Source organism: Triticum urartu, chromosome 7, assembly GCF_003073215.2.
Source record: "Triticum urartu cultivar G1812 chromosome 7, Tu2.1, whole genome shotgun sequence".
NCBI lineage: Eukaryota > Viridiplantae > Streptophyta > Magnoliopsida > Poales > Poaceae > Triticum > Triticum urartu.
Genome location: NC_053028.1, coordinates 203,617,256 through 203,639,951, shown reverse-complemented (window position 1 = coordinate 203,639,951; position 22,696 = coordinate 203,617,256).

Genomic DNA, 22,696 nt, shown 5'->3' with positions numbered 1-22,696 from the left:
ACCCTCGCTAAAGTCGTATGGGTATATGGGTTGTACTATACGAGGTCGTCCTACAGGGAGGTATTCCCAGGACCACAACTGTAGAAACTCATAGGCGACACAAAGTAATGGAGCTTTTTGTGCGAAAGAGGTTTTTTGCATGGCATCACACAAGCCTCTGCATGTATGAGATAGCATGGCAGAACCGAAGCTGTATTTTGGCTGCTCGGGTAAAGGTTCATCTACCATATTCTCTGCAATGTAGATGAGACCAGGGACAACAACGTCCCCATGTGAAGTTGGAAATAGATTCCCAAGGAGCCACAACAAATACGCAAACAGATGTCTTTTTCTCGTCTCCTCATTGGCGAAGCTAGAAAAATTAAGAAAGTTATCACGAAGCCAGACGAGTGGGATGCCCCGAGGGTTACCAGAACGTTGTGATTCTGGCATTTCCATCCCAAGACAGGCTGCTATATCTAATGCCCAAGATGGAGACACTCGTGGAGAGACTACCGGCTCACCTCTAATTGGTAGAGCAGTGATCATAGAAACATCTTTTAGTGTAGGTGTAAGCTCCCCAAAACGAAAGTGAAAGGTGTGGGTTTCAGGTCTCCACCGGTCAACGAGGGATGTCAAAAGGGATGGGTCCGAACATACTTGGTCGTTGCATGATGTGAGCCTAGCAAAACCTTGTAGTCCATAAGCGTCAAGGTGAGCAACGAATTGATTGTGTATTGGCCATGTTTTCTTTATGGTTCGAAGTCTGAAAGGCCGATAATCATGCTTACTATTTGGTTTCAAAAATAGGTGGCAACGGTGGCCGGCGTCATGGGGCCCCTGCAAAAGCACTGGCACTTCACCCATAACCTGCACACAAACATACAAATATAAATTACGAGGCACTAATATAAGTACACATAACGGGTAGAAATATAAATAGACATGGCGAGTACATATATATCAACATCATGCGTTGTTGTTGGCTCGATACGAGCAGTCTTTGCGTGAATGTCCAGGACACCTGCAAACACGGCATCGCCTTGGTTCTCCCATCTGGCTATGGTCCATGTCATTGCGATGACGCCTAGACTGACGTCGTCCCTTTGCGGTTCTCATCAAGTCGGTGTTCGGAACCCATTTCGGCCCATCTGGCCACAACATTTTGTAGTTCATATCAATGCCCCAAGCCCAGAACTCACCGTTCCAAGTGTTGTACAGATTGTACATGTTGAAGTACGGCGATATGTATTGCTCGACGCTGATTTTTTGAACAGCAGCCGCCCGGAGCACATGACTGCAAGGGTAGCCCTCAAGCTTGGGCTTGTTACAAGTGCACTCACAGGAGGTTGAGCCAAGGGTGACAGCTTGCTTTTTTGATCCTCTGTGGTGACCCTTAACGTACTTGGCTCGCACATTGACCTCCCACTTATTCCTAAGTGCGTCCACTTTCCTGCAGCCATGACTTTGGGACTTCTTTGCTTTCTCGTCCAGATGTCTTTGCATCTTCTCGGACCATGGCTTGTTCAATTCAACTTGTGCTTTGGCGACGGTGACCCTGTCTGCAAAGTATGACAGGGTCCGGTTCCAAGTTTCTTCATTAGGGCTGTGATAGGCAGTGCTTGCACCCCTTTAAGAACACCATTGTACACCTCTGACATGTTGCTGGTCATTATTCCATACCGAGCCCCGGTGTCGTGAGCCTGCGCCCACTTCTCCAAATGAGGGCAATTCTCGGTGATCCACCGCCTCAAATTTATGGCCGTCCTACGACCCCTCTGGTCTTCTCTCCGCGGCAAGGCCGCGCGGTCGATCTCACCATTAATACCTGCCCATATCGCGTTCATTTTGGCTTCAGTTTTTTGCATGCACATCCTCTTGAATAACTTGAACCAATCCTTGTTTTTGAATTTGGAGTAAAAGTTTGCTGCCAAATGCCTCATGCACCACCTTCCCTCTAGATCGGGCCAGCCCCACTCTTCTTCCGATGCCTTAATTATTTCAAGAGCGCTTAATAATCCAGTGTTGCGATCAGAAATGATGCAAACACCTTTACGCTCTTTCACGACACCAATCTTCACGCAGCTCAGGAACCACAACCAGCTATCTTTGTTCTCGCTCTCGACCAATGCATATGCAATAGGAAGAAGCTGATTATTTGCATCTGCTGCAATCGCCACCAATAGTGTGCCCTTGTACTTTCCAGTGAGAAAGGTACCATCAACAGATAATACCAGGCGGCAGTGCCTGAAGGCTTGTATAGTCTGGGCGAATGCCCAGAATAAGCGGTCCAGGATTAGCTCATCCGGGTTCATTGGGTTTGGACGTTCTCTCCGCCAAACTTGAGTCCCCCTATTAGCACTTGCTATTTGATGAAGCATTCTAGGGGCATAAGAATATGCCTCCTCATAGGTACCATACAAGTTCTTGAATATATTTTCCTTCGCACGCTTAGCCTTGCTGTAGCTAACAGGGAATCCAATTAGATCCTCTGCATATTTTTGCAGAGCCCTAATACTAATGTTGAGACTTCCCTGCACAATTGTTTTCATCGTTTGTGCCACAAATTTTGCTGTCACATTGCAGTGATCTGAAAGAGTCCCAGTTTGCTCACAGGTATGCTCCACTATTTTTGTGATATGCCATGACTGACATACCCCAGGCTTCAGTCTAGCGAGAACTCTTCCGCGGCAACCTTTCGCGGTGTGGATGCATATGACCTTCAACTCTTTTTTATCAGACTGCTTCACTCTATGCTGGCGGTGGATGCCGATTGCATAGCTACCCATTGCCTGGTAAGCAGACTTCTTATCTGGGAAAACTTGCCCAACCTCCAGGCTTCCCGCTCCTAGGCCAGAAGCAGAGTGAAATTCGTTGGTGATGCTCATATCCTGTAAAAACCCAGGTTGCAGTGCCGCCGCGACCGCCCTCTGAGGAGGAACATCTTCTTCTCCGCTTGACTCCGAAGACGCAGAAGAATGATCATCATCATCTAGCGCCTCCGGAAATCCCTCCACGTGTTCGCTCATGTCAACGGCCGCCGACCAATATCCTGTGTCATACACAGGCTGGCCGCCCGTCGGTTCCGATGGGCCGATGCTAGGGGCTGATGTGATGGCCAACTCGACCTCACCACCCTTGCTACTGCATCCGGCAACATCAGTGACTGAAATGAACTCCACATACACCATCGGCTGACCATACATTGAGTTATTGGGATTGCTTGCAAACCTCATGTACGACCCCCACGACCGATCACCTGTGACAGGCCGCAAACCCCAACGGGCAACTGTCCCATCATTTCCTCCGTCAACGACGAAGGCCTCCATTGTCATTTTTTTTCTTGCATCACTGGGCCAAACACCGCTCGGATGCACCTTCTAACAGCTGCATAACCCACGTTGACCATGTCTCTCACCACAACTGTAGTCGACTCGCACAAGGACACATCCACCCCGAATGGACCGTCGCGTAAGACGTTCCCATAGTACACTACTAAATTTTCCATAGTACCTAACCAACATACATGTTTACATTTCAAATAATTAGTAACTGAACATTTAGTAACGATGACAACATTTACATATCTTACGACTAAAATAATAACCGTATTTTTGTTATAATTATTCAGTTTGTTTTTAGAATCATTTGCTTAGACTTTAAGGGGTTGTTTGGTTAACGGGTATTTAAAGATCTATTTTTCTCAAACTTGTCTACGAGCGTAACAAACTTAAACTCTGTTTGCTTTTCTCTAACTACCCCAAAAATATCCTAAAATAGTTCGCGTAACATGCAAAAACATAGCTTCTGGAGAAACGACTATTAGTAAAATATGGTTTTCTACATAATTTTCTTACAGCAGGTTATGACAAAACTGAGGGTAAGTACTCGCTATCCAAACAACCACTAAACATAATATTACGATAATAACATTTTAATATCATATGAGTAAAATATCTAATTTCTTCCGGCATGATATAATGTTTTTCATATCATATGATAAAATTCATTTATTTACAAATAATAATATTTGCAGCGGCATGACAGTAGATCAATATAAAAAATATTAACAAAATTACGGTGTCATTTTATACCTTAGGTCCAATATGGATGTGCTTGCAAATGCAATTAAGCGTCCAAATAGTTCGAATAAATATCCGTCACCAGTAATATATGAACGGAGTCAACCTATTATCACATGAACATCAATATTAAACACGGATTTTTCTTTCTGCTATCAAAAGTATGAAAATAGCACTTGCATGTATGTGGTCATCATCTCAAAAGGGATAGCGAAGATGGTAACACAATTTCTTCAATCACGTCATCTCCTCCTTGTTTGCTACTCAGATGAATTATTTTACCTAATTACATATATCATTAAGTACATTATCACCTAATCTTAACATATAAAATTTAGATTATTGTGACATAACAAAGTAGACCTACGGTTTCCTAACCATAGACTTATTAATAAACATACCACATGAAATAGCATACCACATGCAATGAACATATAATTTTTTTTCTTAATTACCGTATTAAGAGCTTCTCGCATGTCAATACAAATGTACGCAACTAACATTGATACAACATCTTCAACCTACTCTTATCAAAAAAATAGTTTAAATGTTGTATTCGTCGTTTGAATTTTTTCCTAACCTCTAAGCACTAACATCACATAGCTAATGACGAGCTAAATGACTAACTAATTACCACCGTGCATCACAAAAAAATCCATGTATTGCAGAGCTCATACCTTGATCTCCCCCTTCGTACTTCACTTAGCACGGCAAATCCTACTCCAGAAACTCAAAATGACTTCTCCAAGTGCTGAAATAATGCCTAAAACAACATAGAGTACACACTTAGGAACTAATCAAACAGAACAAAAACATCATGCATGCAAACAAAACCAACAAAAATGGATAGATCTTACCTTAATCTATCTTTTCTTCAACTTCACCATCTTCAAAAACCAACTCTAAATCGGCCAAAATCACGAGTGAAAGTGGCTACCAAGTATTTCCTTCTGTGTATTCTTGTAGACTTAGACAGAGCAGAGAGGCAGTGAAGGCAACGAGAGATATTCGAGAGAGTGTATGCGCAGCCGCGGTTGTGCGTATATAAAGAGGAGGAGCATTGTATTGTCGGCAGAACGAGGTACACTCACCCACCGCAGCCTCGGATTCCAGCATCGCGGTGTCTCATCACACGCAGCAACTACATCGCTCTCGGGTGTCGGCAAGAAGCGGAAATCACGCAGGCAGGCTGCGGGAATCAGATTCCAATTTACAAAGCATCTGCGGAAATCACGCGCTGTAGCAGGCCATCGAAATTAGCGCCATCAGGTCGCTGTCATAGAAATCAGCACCGTCAGGGGCTGTCGGGCCGCATGCGCGCTGCCGCCTCACCCGGTGGTGGCCGGGCCCGCGCCTCGCATTCCGTGAAGATGCTGCTGTCGGCCTGGGCGCGGCATGGGCAGCAGCGGCCGCCTCAGTCAGTGGCGGCATGGCCCACCTGGCCTCGCCCGTTACGTCGCACTGTGCCGAATCCGTTATACCGCGCGTGGCCGCCTTCTGCCGTGGCGGCCGGGCCCGCCGCCTCGTGGTGTGGCGGCAGGTGACACGTGTCACCTGCCGCGCATGCCGCCACTAGAGAGGGGGTCTTTTTTGACAATTTTATCCGTAGGTAGTCTTTTTTGTCAATAGCGTTCAGCAGGGGGTCCTTTTGGACAAAAAATCTTCGCGAGAGTCACTGCTGTGCCTCTCGGAAACGGAAAAAAATGCATTTTCTGTTTTTTTTCTTTCACGAGAGTTACGGTTTTGCTTCCACGAGAGGCACGGTTGTGATTTCGCGAGAGGCACGGACGTGCCTCTTTCGGAAAGGAAAAAAACCGTGCCCCCGGTTCGGTTTTTCACCCGGTTTTTTGTCCGGTTTTTTTCATGAAAAAAGTTCGTCAAAATCTATCAACATGGGATCTAGTTTTGAAGATCTCGACGCGAGGAATCCAATGGTGAAAACGGTTCGAGATTTGGACGCACGGTTTAAGAGATAAAACGTTTTGAATAAACGGATCTACGAAAAAAGGAAACTTCCAGGTTGCGACAAATGGCGCGCTGCATATGCGCCGACCTGGAAAAGTGGAGTGTTCTTTGCAACGAGTACTCCTTAATTAGTGATTTCGAACTTTGGCTACCTTTGTCTAAAAAAGAAACTTTGGCTACCTATGGTTCTACTGCACCATTCTTTTTTCCTTTTATATTCCTGTACTACGCAGCATCTACCTTGCAAGGCTAAAACGAGGACATCATCATTCTTTGTTCTTTCTACTATTCCTCAACTACTCCCCCCGTCTGAAAATATTTGCCATCAAAATAGATAAAAAAAGATGTATCTAGACGTATTTTAGTTCTAGATACATTCCTTTTTATTCATTTTGATGACAAGTATTTTCGGACGGAGGGAGTACGTAACAACTATATTTTTTTTCTCTGGAATACATATTAGCATGCATATTATATATTAAAGGAGAAGCGGCAAAGAAGCTGAATACAATGTCTTTCGGCCATTGCAACGCCAATCACAAGAACTAGCATCCACATCCATCAAACACACCCACCACGTATACTACGATACATGCTTCATCTAGGCCAACCTCATGCCGATGGCGATGGGGCAAGTCACAGAGCAACCAAACCGCATCACAACCGACGCCGGAGACCTCTACAACAAGACCAAAACTCGAGGCCAACACAGACCAACGTACCCCACCCATTGCGCCAACAAGAAGTCGGCAAGTGGACGGTAGGGCCTGGGCGGATCTAGAGACGACGTCATCGAGAGAGCGCCCGTGATGGTGTATATTGCGCCAAGGAAGGCCACACCCATAGTAGAAGCCAACACCGAATTGAGCCGTGCCACCGGAACTCCTTGAGCAACAAGATGATACCTCCAAAAAGAAGATGGTGCCATGACGCCGCCGTCGCCGCCGCCTGGTCCAAAGGACGGACCAAGGGTTTCCCCTTAGCATGGCAAGGCTACAATGAACGATGACACATACAAGACAAATATGATCCACCATTTATACAATTATTCAAATGCCTTAGCAAATGTTATGCATAGACAAAAAAATGCACAATGACAATCCAATGCTGACTTAGATGGCATTCAATTTTCCAACTTATACCTAAAGTTTCAATAATGCCCAACTATCTATATTGAAGTAAGTTTTTCTTTTCTTTTTTGTGATGTCCAGATTTTCTCATATATTTGTATTGTTCTTCCAATAAAATGCACGGGCGCGGCAATGTGCGCCCTTATGTTCTAGTTTATTTTAAAACCAAGGCACAAGGAGTTCCTGGCTTTATTATACAATAAAGCACATAACGCCGTAGTAATAACAAAGTCATGTTCTCAAAAAAAAGTCATAGAAAGAAAAGATTGAGGACATTTGAGATAGCATGCACATGTTCTACTAAATTCACTTTTTTTATCAAAGCTTCTTTATTTTTAATAGAATTTTATGACTTAGTGTGGGATGCATGCACTTCTAGTGTGAACACGAAATGAAGCACCGAATGTAAATTGCAAAATGAAATAAACTTGGACTCTTTTTCATCTTAGATCGATCAAATAATCATTTGAATGATATTGTGCATCATCATTTAGCTATTGCATTTTTTCCTACATGTCATACGTCTAAGACTAACTGGGGTATTGTCTTATTGCCCATGGACTTAAAGATATTTTGGAGGCTCACAAGGGCCATAAGGGTCTTTATGAAATCTTTACAAGAGTCATGCCATGCTCAATTATCATTTAACCTAGCTATGCTAGGCTCTACAATGAGCGCACATGCTCACCACAAAAAGATTAAGGATAATAACTACACAATTCTAGCAATAGTTGAAGCATAGATTCTTGCCACAAAAATATTAAGGATAATAACTACGCAATTCTAGCAATAGTTGAAGCATAGATTCTCGCCACAAAAATATTAAGGATAATAACTACACAACTCTGGCAACATCCCTTTTGTGATCTTCATTCTATGAATAAGAGGTTAGTGGCGTGGACGGTGCTGATCCCGGTGAGGCCACGTGTGTTGACATGGTGGTCGATGACAAACGCCAGTGTCTCAAAGAAAATGGTGCGGGAGTGGGAGGCCGGTTGGTTGGTGTCAACCGATCCACCTTGCCCGCGGTGAAGGTGAAGGAGCCCACAGTGAGGCTCTCTCCCGGTGGGAGGCCGCCGGAAGTGAGGGGAGATCCGAGCTAGATTCGATCTTTGACTAGCGCTGCCCCTGCCTAGCGCGCTAAGTGACAGACATAAAAAGGCGCCGGTACCCTCGGTAGGGTGGTGAACACGGCCGGAAGTACCAGATCGGAGGTCACCCGAGGAAGTTACCCAGGTTCGGGCCTAATACATCTCCAACATATCTATAATTTTTTATTGTTCCATGCTATTATATTATCCATCTTGGATGTGTTATATGCATTATTATGCTATTTTATATCTTTTATATCATTTGTGGGACTAACCTATTAACCTAGTGTCAAGTGTCAGTTGTTGTTTTTTTCCTTGTTTTTGTCTTCTACAGAAAATCAATACCAAACGGAACGAAATTTTTTGAGGATCTTTCTTGGACAAGAAGACACCCAGGAACTTTTGGGGGGAGGTCAGGGGGCACCATTTGGCGACAAGCTAACAGGGTGCACCCCAGGGGGGGCGCCCTTCAAGCTTGTGGGCCCCCCGTGGCTCTCCTTACCCTAATCTCAGTTCTATAAATACCCAAATAATCCCCGTATACTAGAGGGCACACCAAAAATACTCTTCTGCCGTCGCAAACTTCTGTTCTCGTGAGATCCCATCTTGGGGCCTTTTCCAGCACTCCGCCGGAGGGGGAGTCGATCATGGAGGGCTTCTATATCAACCTTTCCGCCCTTTCGATGATGTGTGAGTAGTTTACCATTGACCTACGGGTCCATAGCTAGTAGATAGATAACTTCTTCTCTCTCTTTGATCTTCAATACAATGTTCTCCTCGATGTTCTTGGAGATCTATTCGATGTAATCTTCTTTTGCGGTGTGTTTGTTGAGATACAATAAATTGTGGATTTATGATCAAATTATCTATGAATATTATTTGAGTCTTTTTTGAAATCTTTTATGCATGATTAAGATAGCTTTGTATTTCTCTCTGATCTATTGATTTGGTTTGGCCAACTAGATTGATTTTTCTTTCCATGGGAGAGATGCTTTGTAATGGGTTCAATCTTGCGGTACTCAATCCCAGTGGCAGAAAGGGACATGACACGTAGTGTATTGTTGCCATCAAGGATAAAAAGATAGGGTTTATATCATATTGCATGGATCTATCCCTCTACATCATGTCATCTTGCTTAAGGCGTTACTCCGTTCTTGTTAACTTAATACACTAGATGCATGCTGGATAGCAGTTGATGTGTGGAGTAATAGTAGTAGATGCAGGCAGAAATCAGTCAACTTGTCACGAATGTGATGCCTATATTCATGATCATTGCCTTGGATATCGTCATAACTATGTGATTTTCTATCAATTGCTCAACAGTAATTTGTTTACCCACCGCATGCTTTCTTTCAAGAGAGAAGCCTTGATGTCTACTACACAACCTTCTTCTTGTAGACGTTGTTGGGCCTCCAAGTGCAGAGGTTTGTAGGACAGTAGAAAATTTCCCTCAAGTGGATGACCTAAGGTTTATCAATCCGTAGGAGGCGTAGGATGAAGATGGTCTCTCTCAAGCAACCCTGCAACCAAATAACAAAGAGTCTCTTGTGTCCCCAACACACCCAATACAATGGTAAATTGTATAGGTGCACTAATTCGGCGAAGAGATGGTGATACGAGTAGTATATGGATAGTAGATAAAGGTATTTGTAATCTGAAAATATAAAAACAGCAAGGTAACTAATGATAAAAGTGAGCGTAAACGGTATTGCAATGCTAGGAAACAAGGCCTAGGGTTCATACTTTCACTAGTGCAAGTCCTCTCAACAATAATAACATAATTGGATCACATAACTATCCCTCAACATGCAACAAAGAGTCACTCCAAAGTCACTAATAGCGGAGAACGAACGAAGAGATTATGGTAGGGTACGAAACCACCTCAAAGTTATTCTTTCCAATCAATCCGTTGGGCTATTCCTATAAGTGTCACAAACATCCCAAGAGTTCGTACTAGAATAACACCTCAAGACACAAATCAACCAAAACCCTAATGTCACCTAGATACTCCAGTGTCACCTCAAGTATCCGTGGGTATGATTATATTATATGCATCACACAATCTCAGATTCATCTATTCAACCAACACATAGAACCTCAAAGAGTGCCCCAAAGTTTCTACCGGAGAATCACGACAAAAACATGTGCCAACCCCTATGCATAGGTTCATGGGCGGAACCCGCAAGTTGATCACCAAAACATACATCAAGTGAATCACGTGGTATCCCATTGTCACCACAGATACGCACGGCAAGACATACATCAAGTGTTCTCAAATCTTTAAAGACTCCATCCGATAAGATAACTTCAAAGGGAAAACTCAATCCATTACAAGAGAGTAGAGGGGGGAGAAAACATCATATGATCCAAATATAATAGCAAAGCTCGCGATACATCAAGATCGTATCACCTCAAGAACACGAGAGAGAGAGAGAGAGAGAGAGATCAAACACATAGCTACTGGTACATACCCTCAGCCCCGAGGGAGAACTACTCCCTCCTCGTCATGGAGAGCACCGGGATGATGAAGATGGCCACCAGAGAGGGATGCCCCCTCTGGCAGGGTGCCGGAACGGGTCTAGATTGGTTTTCAGTGGCTACGGAGGCTTCTGGCGGCGGAACTCCCGATCTCTTGTGCTCCCCAATCGTTTTTGGGTATATGGAGATATATAGGCGGAAGAAGTACATCAGAGGACCCATGAGGGGCCCACGAGGGTGGAGGGCGCGCCCCCTACCTCGTGGCCTCCTCGAAGCTTCCTTGACGTAGACTCCAAGTCTCCCGGGTTGCTTTCCTTCCGAAAATGAGTCCCGTGAAGTTTCAGGTCAATTGGACTCCGTTTGATTTTCCTTTTCTTCGGAACCCTAAAATAGGCAAAAAAAAGAAACTGGCACTGGGCTCTGGGTTAATAGGTTAGTCCCAAAAATAATATAAAAGTGTATAATAAAGCCCATAAACATCCAAAACAGAAGATAATATAGCATGGAGTAATCAAAAATTATAGATACGTTGGAGACGTATCAGCATCCCCAAGCTTAATTCCTGCTCGTCCTCGAGTAGGTAAATGATAAAAACAGAATTTTTGATGCGGAGTGCTACTTGGCATAATTTCAATGTAATTCTTCTTAATTGTGGCATGAATATTCAGATTCGAAAGATTCAAGATAAAAGTTCATATTGACATAAAAATAATAATACTTCAAGCATACTAACTAAGCAATCATGTCTTCTCAAAATAACATGGCCAAAGAAAGTTCATCCCTACAAAATCATATAGTTTGGTCATACTCCATTTTTGTCACACAAGAATGCTCTCATCATGCACAACCCCGATGACAAGCCAAGCAATTGTTTCATACTTTAGTAATCTCAAACCTATAAACTTTCACGCAATACATGAGCGCGAGCCATGGACACAACACTATGGGTGGAATAGAATATAATGAGGGGGGTTATGTGGAGAAGACAAAAAAGAGAAAGTCTCATATCAACGAGGCTAATCAATGGGCTATGGAGATGCCCATCGATTGATGTTAATGCAAGGAGCAGGGATTGCCATGCAACAGATGCACTAGAGCAATAAATGTATGAAAGCTCAACAAAAGAAACTAAGTGGGTTTGCATCCAACTTGCTTGCTCACGAAGACCTAGGGCACTTGAGGAGGCCCATTGTTGGAATATACAAGCCAAGTTCAATAGTGAAAAATTCCCACTAGTATATGAAAGTGACAAAACAAGAGACTCTCTATCATAAAGATCATGGTGCTACTTTGAAGCACAAGTGTGGAAAATGATAGTAGCATTGTCCCTTCTCTCTTTCTCTCTCATTTTTTTGGGCCTTCTCTTTTTTATGGCCTTTCTCTTTTTTTGGGCCTTCTCCTTTTTTATGGCCTTTTTATTTTTTTATTTTTCCTCACTTGGGACAATGCTCTAGAAAATGATGATCATCACACTTCTATTTTTTTACAACTCAATGATTACAACTCGATACTAGAACAAAAGATGACTCTATATGAATGCCTCCGGCGGTGTACCGGGATATGCAATGGACCAAGAGTGACATGTATGAAAGAATTATGAACGGTGGCTTTGCCACAAATACTATGTCAACTACATGATCATGGTAAGCAATATGACAATAATGAATGTGTCATGATAAACGGAATGGTGGAAAGTTGAATGGCAATATATCTCGGAATGACTATGGACATGCCATAATAGGTAGGTATGGTGGCTGTTTTGAGGAAGATATAAGGAGGTTTATGCATGAAAGAGTGTATCATATCACGGGGTTTGGATGCACCGGCGAAGTTTGCACCAACTCTCAATGTGAGAAAGGGCAATGCACGGTACCGAAGAGGCTAGCAATGATGGAAGGGTGAGAGTGCGTATAATCCATGGACTCAACATTAGTCACAAAGAACTCACATACTTATTGCAAAAATCTACAAGTCATCAAAAACCTCGACACTACGTGCATGCTCCTAGTGGGATAGATTGGTAGGAAAAGACCATCGCTCGTCCCCGACCGCCACTCATAAGGAAGACAATCAAATAACACCTCATGTTTCAAATTTGTTACACAATGTTTACCATACGTGCATGCTACAGGACTTGCAAACTTCAACACAAGCATTTCTCAAATTCATAATTACTCAACTAGCACGAATTTGATATTATTACCTCCATATCTCAAAACAATCGTCAAGGATCAAACTTCTCTTAGTATTCAATACTCTATATGAAAGTTTTTACTATTCTTGGATGCCTAGCATATTAGGATCATTTAAGCAAATTACCATGATATTTAAAACTCTCAAAATGATATAAGTGAAGCATGAGAGTTCATCTATTTCTATAATACCACCACCATGCTCTAAAAAGATATAAGTGAAGCACTAGAGAAACAACAAACTACTCCGGAAGATATAAGTGAAGATCAATGAGTAGTCGAATAATTATGCAACTATGTGAAGACTCTCTAACATTTAATAATTTCAGATCTTGGTATTTTATTTAAACAGCAAGCGAAACAAAATAAAATGAAATGACACTCCAAGCAAAACACATATCATGTGGCGAATAAAAATATAGCTCCAAGTAAAGTTACCGATGAACGAAGACGAAAGAGGGGATGCCTTCCGGGGCATCCCAAGCTTAGGCTTTTTGGTGTCCTTGGATATTACCTTGGAGTTCCTTGGGCATCCCCAAGCTTAGGCTCTTGCCACTCCTTATTCCATAGTCGATCGAATCTTTACCCAAAACTTGAAAACTTCACAACACAAAACTTAACAGAAAACTCGTAAGCTCCGTTAGCGAAAGAAAACAAAACACCACTTCAAGGTACTGTAATGAACTCATTCTTTATTTATATCGGCGTTAATCCTACTGTATTCCAACTTCTCTATGGTTTATAAACTATTTTACTAGCCATAGATTCATTAAAATAAGCAAACAACACACGAAAAACAGAATCTGTCAAAAACAGAACAGTCTGTAGTAATCTGTAGCTAACGCAAACTTCTGGAACCCATAAAATTCTCAAATAAATTGCTGGACATGAGTAATTTATCTATTAATCATCCTCAAAAATAATTAACTAAATAGCACGTTCCAAATAAAAATGGCAGCAATTCTCGTGAGCGCTAAAGTTTCTGTTTTTTTACAGCATGATCAACAAGACTTTCCCCAAGTCTTCCCAAAGGTTCTACTTGGCACAAACACTAATTAAAAGTATAAAATCACATATAAATAGAGTCTAGATGAATTATTTATTACTAAACAGGAGCAAAAAGCAAGGAACAAAAATAAATTTGGGTTGCCTCCCAACAAGCGCTATCGTTTAACGCCCCTAGCTAGGCATGATGATTTCAATGATGCTCATATAGTAGATAAGAATTGTAACATAAAGAGAGCATCATGAACAATATGAATAGCACATTTAAGTCTAACACTCTTCCTATTCATAGGTTTTTTTTGAGCAAACAACTTATGGGAACAAGAATCAACTTACATAGGAAGGTAAAACAAGCATAACTTCAAAACTTTAAGCACATAGAGAGGAAACTTGATATTATTGCAATTCCTACAAGCATAAGTTCCTCCCTCATAATAATTTACAGTAGCATCATGAATGAATTCAACAATATAACCAGCACCTAAAGCATTCTTTTCATGATCTACAAACATAGAAATTTTATTACTCTCCACATAAGCAAAATTCTTCTCATTCGGAATAGTGGGAGTATCATAAGAAACTCGAATACTATAAATTGTTTCCACATTAAAAGAGTAATGTTCAGAAAAGGGGTAATCATAATCATGACAAGTTTTATAAATGTAATCACTAATTTTTATAGCATAAGTATCATCACAATAATCATCATAGGTAGGAGGCATGCTATCATCATTATAAATTTGCATATCAAAATTTGGGAGACTAAAAATATCATCTTCATTAAACATAGCTTCCCCAAGCTTGGGGAAAACATTAATTGCAGCAAATATATTCTCGAAAACATCATCTTCATCTAACATAGCATCCCCAAGCTTGGGCCTTTTCATATCATAAGCATAATCACTCTCATCATTAATAGTATGGATAGCACCAATAGTATAGCAATTATCATATTCTTCCAAGCAAGGGCTAAAAAGATTTTCAAGATCATAAGAAGTATCATTATTTTCCACAATTATATTTTCATGAGGCACAATAGTAATAGGAGCAGCATTATTTAGGGGAGATATCTTTTTACCTCTCTTCCTTTTTCTTTTCTTCTTCTTCACCACATCATGTGTGGGTTCAATCCTCTTTTTGGAGCTCCTTATTAACGAGATTGGTTGAATAGAAGGCTCCTCCTCGTTACCTGATTCATCATAAGAAATAATAGGAGAACATTGGGAAGTCTCTCCCCTTTCGTTAGCATTCTCTTCATCTTCTATTTGTTTTCTTTTCTTTATGTAATTGGCAATATAAGGATTTTCAATGCAATTCACCGCACAATACATATAAATCTTCTCTAGATCAAAATCAAGAAATCTATCAAGATTAAACTTTGTAATAACCTAAGTTATACGTTTCATTTCCTCATACCCCAAAAGAAGACTAAGCTCTTTATGATGCTCAAGGGTAATCAAATTATCACAATTTTTGGATACAATTTGGTCATGAAACAATTTGCATTGGAGATTTAAATGACCATGTTCATTGAAAAGTTCACAAGGGACGCGAAAAATATTGAATTTTTCAGCACAATCATCAAGACTTTCTTGCAACAATTTAGTTTCTAAGTACTTATGCCTCTTGCAATATCTATCTTCCTTATTTGGTGTGTACTTGCAAACCCAATGCACTCCACAAAAATTGACATGTTTATAGGAGGCATTTTCAACATAACTAGTGCAATCATCATTAGTACCATGGATATTCAAAGAGTTCATACTAACAACATTGCAATCATGCTCATCATTCAAAGATTTAGTGCCAAACATTTTAATGCATTCTTCTTCTAACACTTTGGCACAATTTTCATTTCCATCATACTCACAAAAGATATTAAAAATATGAAGCGTATGAGGCAAACTTAATTCCATTTTTTTGTAATTTTATTTTATAAACTAAACTAGTGATAAAACAAGAAACTAAAAGACTCGATTGCAAGATCTAAAGATATACCTTCAAGCACTCACCTCCCCGGCAACGACGCCAGAAAAGAGCTTGATGTCTACTACACAACCTTCTTCTTGTAGACGTTGTTGGGCCTCCAAGTGCAGAGGTTTGTAGGACAGTAGCAAATTTCCCTCAAGTGGATGACCTAAGGTTTATCAATCTGTAGGAGGCATAGGATGAAGATGGTCTCTCTCAAGCAACCCTGCAACCAAATAACAAAGAGTCTCTTGTGTCCCCAACACACCAAATATAATGGTAAATTGTATAGGTGCACTAGTTTGGCGAAGAGATGGTGATACAAGTAGTATATGGATAGTAGATAAAGGTATTTGTAATGTGAAAATATAAAAAACAGAAAGGTAACTAACGATAAAAGTGAGCGTAAACGGTATTGCAATGCTAGGAAACAAGGCCTACGGTTCATAATTTCACTAGTGCAAGTCCTCTCAACAACAATAACATAATTGGATCACATAACTATCCCTCAACATGCAACAAAGAGTCACTCTAAAGTCACTAATAGTGGAGAACGAACGAAGAGATTATGGTAGGGTACGAAACCACCTCAAAGTTATTCTTTCCAATCAATCCTTTGGGCTATTCCTACAAGTGTCACAAACAGCCCTAGAGTTTGTACTAGAATAACACCTTAAGACACAAATCAACCAAAACCCTAATGTCACCTAGATACTCCAATGTCGCCTCAAGTATCCGTGGGTATGATTATACGATATGCATCACACAATCTCAGATTCATCTATTCAACGAACACATAGAACCTCAAAGAGTGCCCCAAAGTTTCTACCGGAGAATCACGACGAAAACATGTGCCAACCCCTATGCATAGGTTCATGGGCGGAACCCGCAAGTTGATCACCAAAACATACATCAAGTGAATCACGTGGTATCCCATTGTCACCACAGATACGCACGGCAAGACATACATCAAGTGTTCTCAAATCTTTAAAGACTCAATCCGATAAGATAACTTCAAAGGGGAAACTCAATCCATTACAAGAGAGTAGAGGGGGGAGAAAACATGATAGGATCCAAATATAATAGCAAAGCTCGTGATACATCAAGATCGTATCACCTCAAGAACACGAGAGAGAGAGAGAGAGAGAGATCAAACACATAGCTACTGGTACATACCCTCAGCCTCGAGGGAGAACTACTCCCTCCTCGTCATGGAGAGCACCGGGATGATGAAGATGGACACCGGAGAGGGATGCCCCCTCCGGCAGGGTGCCAGAACGGGTCTAGATTGGTTTTTGGTGGCTACGGAGGCTTCTGGCGGCAGAACTCCCGATCTCTTGTGCTCCCGGTCATTTTAGGGTATATGGAGATATATAGGCGGAAGAAGTACGTCAGGGGAGCCACGAGGGGCCCACGAGGGTGGAGGGCGCGCCCCCTACCTCGTGGCCTCCTCGAAGCTTCTTTGACGTAGACTCCAAGTCTCCTGGGTTGCTTTCCTTCCAAAAATGAGTTCCGTGAAGTTTTAGGTCAATTGGACTCCGTTTGATTTTCCTTTTCTTCGAAACCCTAAAATAGGCAAAAAAACATAAACTGGCACTGGGCTCTGGGTTAATAGGTTAGTCCCAAAAATAATATAAAAGTGTATAATAAAGCCCATAAAGATCCAAAACAGAAGATAATATAGCATGGAGCAATCAAAAATTATAGATACGTTGGAGACGTATCAAGCCTCTAGTGGAAAGTATGGTGCCCGGGTCTATTTTTATCATATTATTTTCAGATCTATAAAACCAAAAACACAAAAATACCTTGCTGCAATGTATTTACCTTTACTTTATTTTGCACTTTTACTCATCTTTTATATCAATCTCTACCAGATCTCATCTTTGCAAATGACCGTGAAGGGATTGACAACCCCTTTTCGTGTTGGGTGCAAGTATTTGTTTTTTGTGCAGGTGCATCTATTGGGGACTTGTGTGTTCCTCCTACTAGATTCATACCTTGGTTCTTAACTGAGGGAAATACTTATCTCTACTTTGCTACATCACCTTTTCCTCTTCAAGGGAAAAACCAACGCAAGCTCAAGAAGTAGCAAGAAGAATTTCTGGCGCTGTTGCCGGGGACGATCTACATCAAGCCTACAAAGTACCTATCATAAACTCTCATCTCTTGCACTTACATTATTCGCCATTTGCCTCTCGTTTTCATCTCCCCCACTTCTAAAATGTTTTTAAAAAACACAAAAATATTTTCCTTCTTTCCTTCCTCCTTTTCGTTTGCCTTTTATTTGCTTATGTGCTAGATTTCTTGCTTTGTCACGATGTCTCAAGAAAATACTAAGTTGTGTGATTTTTCCAACACTAATAATAATGATTTTATTAGTACCCCGATTGCTCCTGCCACTAGTGTAGAATCTTATGAAATTAATGTCGCTTTGTTGAATATTGTTATGAAAGAACAAGTTTCTGGTAGTCCTAATGAAGATGTTGCATCCCATCTTAATACTTTCGTTGAATTGTGTGATATGCAAATGAAAAAAGATGTGGATAATGATATTGTTAAGTTGAAGTTGTTTTCGCTCTCACTACGAGATCGTGCTAAAACTTGGTTTTCATCCTTGCCTAAAAATAGTATCGATTCATGGAATAGGTGTAAGGATGCTTTTATCTCAAGTATTTTCCTCCCGCTAAGATCATCTCTCTTAGGAACGATATAATGAATTTTAAGAAACTTGATCATGAACATGTTGCACAATCTTGGGAGAGGATGAAGTTAATGATAAGAAATTGCCTACTCATGGTTTAAGTTTATGGATGATCATACAAAAAAATATGCTGGATTGAATTTTGCATCTAGAAATCTTTTAGATTTACACCGTGGGTGGTAATTTTATGGAAATAACATTAGGAGAAGCTAGTAAACTCCTAAATAATATTATGGCAAATTACACTCGATGGCATACCAAAAGATCTTCTACTAGTAAAAAAGTGCATGCTATTAGAGAAATTAATACTTTGAGTGGAAAGATGGATGAACTTATGAAATTGATTGCTAGCAAGAGTTCTCCTATTGATCCTAATGATATGCTTTTGTCTACTTTGATTGAGAATAATAATGAAAATGAATTTATGGATGTGAATTTTGTTGGTAGGAACAATTTTGGTAATAACACGTATAGAGGCAATTTTAATCCTAGGCCATTTCCTAGCAATTCCTCTAATAATTATGGTAATTCCTATAAAAATTCTTACGGAAATTATAATAAGATACCCTCTGATCTTGAGAATAATATTGAAGATTTCATTAATTCTCAAAACATTTTTTCAATGCCATGGTAGAAGAAAAATTGCTTAAGATTGATGATTTGGCTAGAAACTTTGATAGGGTTTCTCATGAGATTTATTCCTTTAATATTAGATCTATGCGACCCAAGATTGATATTAATGATTCTCTGAAATCTATTCAAATTTATATTAATGAAAGTAAGGAGAGAATTGTGAGAATGCAAGCTAAGAGAAATTGACTAGAAAAAGCATGTTATTCTAGTTTTCGTGATAATCATGATGAAGATCTTAAAGTGATTGACGTGACTCCTATTGAATCTTTGTTTGCAATATTAAACTTGATGAAAAATGAACTGGAGAAGAGTTAACTTTATCTATAAGGCATCCTAATGATTCGGAGGGTGATGATCCTAATGAAAAAATCGATAAAGGTGGGATTGGCGAGGTCAAAACTTTAAGTAGTGATGAGCCCACTCTTTTGGATTTCAAGGACTTTAATTATGATAATTGTTCTTTGATTCAGTGTATTTCCTTGCTACAATATATGCTTAATTCACCTCATGCTTATAATCAAAATAAGGCTTTTACTAAACATATCGTTGATGCTATGATGAAATCTTTTGAAGAAAAACTTGAGTTGGAAGTTTCAATCCCTACAAAGCTTTGTGATGAATAGGAACCTGGTATTAAGATTAAGATTAAAGATTATGAGTGCTATTCTTTATGTGATCTAGGTGCTAGTGTTTCAACTATTCCAAAAACTTTATGTGATGTGCTACGTTTCCATAAACTTGATGATTGTTCTTTGAATTTGCACCTAGCGGATTCGACTATTAAGAAACCTATGGGAAGAATTTATGATGTTCTTGTTTTTGCGAATAGGAATTATGTGCTCATAGGTTTTATTGTGCTTGATATAGATGCAATCCTACATGCCCTATAATTCTTGGTAGACCTTTCCTTAGAACGATTGGTGTAATTATTGATATGAAAGAAGGAAACATTATATTTCAATTTCCTTTAAGGAAGGGCATGGAACACTTCTAAAGAAATAAAATTAAGTTTCCATATGAATCTATTATGAGGGACACTTATGGATTGAATACCAAAGATGACAATACCTAGATCTATGCATTATACCTAGCTAGGGGCATAAAACAATAGCGCTTGTTGGGAGGCAACCCAATGTTACTTTTCTTTTTCTTGATTTTATCCTATTTTTCAATAAATATGCAATTATACTTCTGTTATGATTGTTTTAAGAGTTTTAATTAGTGTTTGTGCCAAGTAGAGCCTTTGGGATGATCTATGGTGATAGTTGATTTGATTTTGCAGAAAAACAGAAACTTTTGCGCCCAGTTCTGGAATTTTGTAAATCATGGAAATGTGTTTTAGTTCTGAATTTTGTACACAAGATTGATATACAAATTACCCAGGTCGTCATAATTTTTGGAACTTTTGGAGTTAGAGAAGTATGAGCAATATTCAAGTCTTCACAGACTGTTTTGTTTTTGACAGATTCTATTTTCTATGCATTGTTCTCTTATTTTGATGAATCTATGGGTAATATCGGGGGGTATGAACCATGGTGAAGTTTGCCTACAGTAGATATAATGCTAATGTGAATTTGGAATGAGTTCACAACAGTACCTAAGTGGTGATTTGCTTTTATTATACTAACGGAGCTCACGAGTTTTCTGTTGTGCAGTTTTCAAGTTTGGGGTGAAGTTTCGATGGACCAAGGAATAAGGAGTGGAAAGAGCCTAAGCTTGGGGCTTCCCAAGGAACCCCAAGGTAATATTCAAGAACAACCAAGCATCTAAGCTTGTGGATGCCCCGGATGGCATCCCCTCTTTTGTCTACAATCCATCGATAAAGTACTTGAGGCTATATTTTTATTCACTACATGATATGTGTTTTGCTTGGAGCGTCTTGTATTATATGAGTCTTTGCTTTATTTGATTTTTAGTTTGCCACCATCGTCCATGCTATACACACCTTTTGAGAGGGACACACATTAATCCTGAATTTATTATAATACTCTATGTGCTTCACTTATATCTTTTGAGCTAGGTAGTTGCTCATGTGCTTCACTTATATATTTTTAGAGCACATCGGTGGTTTTATTTTGAAGAGATTGATGAACTCTCATGAAAGTGCATTATATCGACTAGAGGGGGTGAAAAGGCGATTTTTACAAATTCATCACTGAGGAAATTCAACTTGAGGAATTTCCTAAGCAACGAACTACAAGCAGCGGAATAAGTACTCAGGTGCATGCATAACAAAGCAGTAGCATAGTCATCATGATGAAAAGAAACATACACAGAGCACATGTAGTGTGTAAACATGATAAGCAGGCTGAAGACAAAGTGACTGAAGAATTAGGATTGAGGAAATTGAGAAAGTCTTCAGTCAAAGTCTTCAAACAGAAATGATCAATGTCATCAACACATGAATGAGGAAATGAATGGGTTGAGGAAGTAGAACCAGTAGCTTGGTGAAGGCGATGATTTGGTAGACTAGTTCCAACAGTTGTGATAGTTGTACGTATGGTTGGAGCGGCTAGGTATTTAAACCCAAGGACACATAATCCCGGACACACAGTCCTCACCATATTCTCCTTGAGCTAAGGTCACACAGACCTCGTCCAATCACTCGTGGTAAGTCTTCAGGTGACTTCCAAACCTTCACAGACTCGGTCACTCGGTGATACACAATTCCTCCTGGATGCTCTAGACCATGATGCCTAACCGTCTGGAGGATGCACAGTCCTCAAAGGTAACAAGCGGCGGTTCCATGCAGGAACAATCTCTTCAGTAATGCTCAATCACTTTGGGTTGTAGGTGTTTGGGTTTGGGTTTTTCCTCACTTGATGATTTTCGCTCAAAGTCCTCGGAAGATGGGATGCTCTCAATGACAAGTGTCAGTTTTTCTCGGAGTAGCCAACCAACTAGTGGTTGTAGGGGGCGGCTATTTATAGCCTAGGGAGCAACCTGACATGATAAGACATAAATGCCCTTCAATGATACGACCGTTAGGTGGATAAGATATTTTGGGACAGCTGGCGCGTAGCACAGCAACGGTCGGAGATTTGAGCTCTCAAATTCCTCAGGGCTATCATGTTCCTCACTTGTAGGCAACCCGCACTGGCGAATTCCTAACTCCTCATTCAGAACAAATTCCTCAGAGAACAGAAGATCTTCGTCTATGTCACTAAAGAAATTGACTGAATTGTATGAGATTTCCAATAGCTTCACTCGAAAGGATTGGGTAGGTGTAGGATTTTATATGAGCATCACTTGGAAACTATTTCCTTAGTTTTACCTCGGCCCCCTTTAATAGTACGGTGTTTCCTATGACTCAAGAAACAGAAAATGAAACTACGAAAACAAAAGTCTTCATGCTTCATAATCCTCGTATCAATATCAAAGTCTTCAAGGTCACACCAATTTCCTCATTTTCAAGGTCTTCTAGAAAACCAAAGTCTTCAAATGAAGACATTCATTTTTAGGCGTCGAC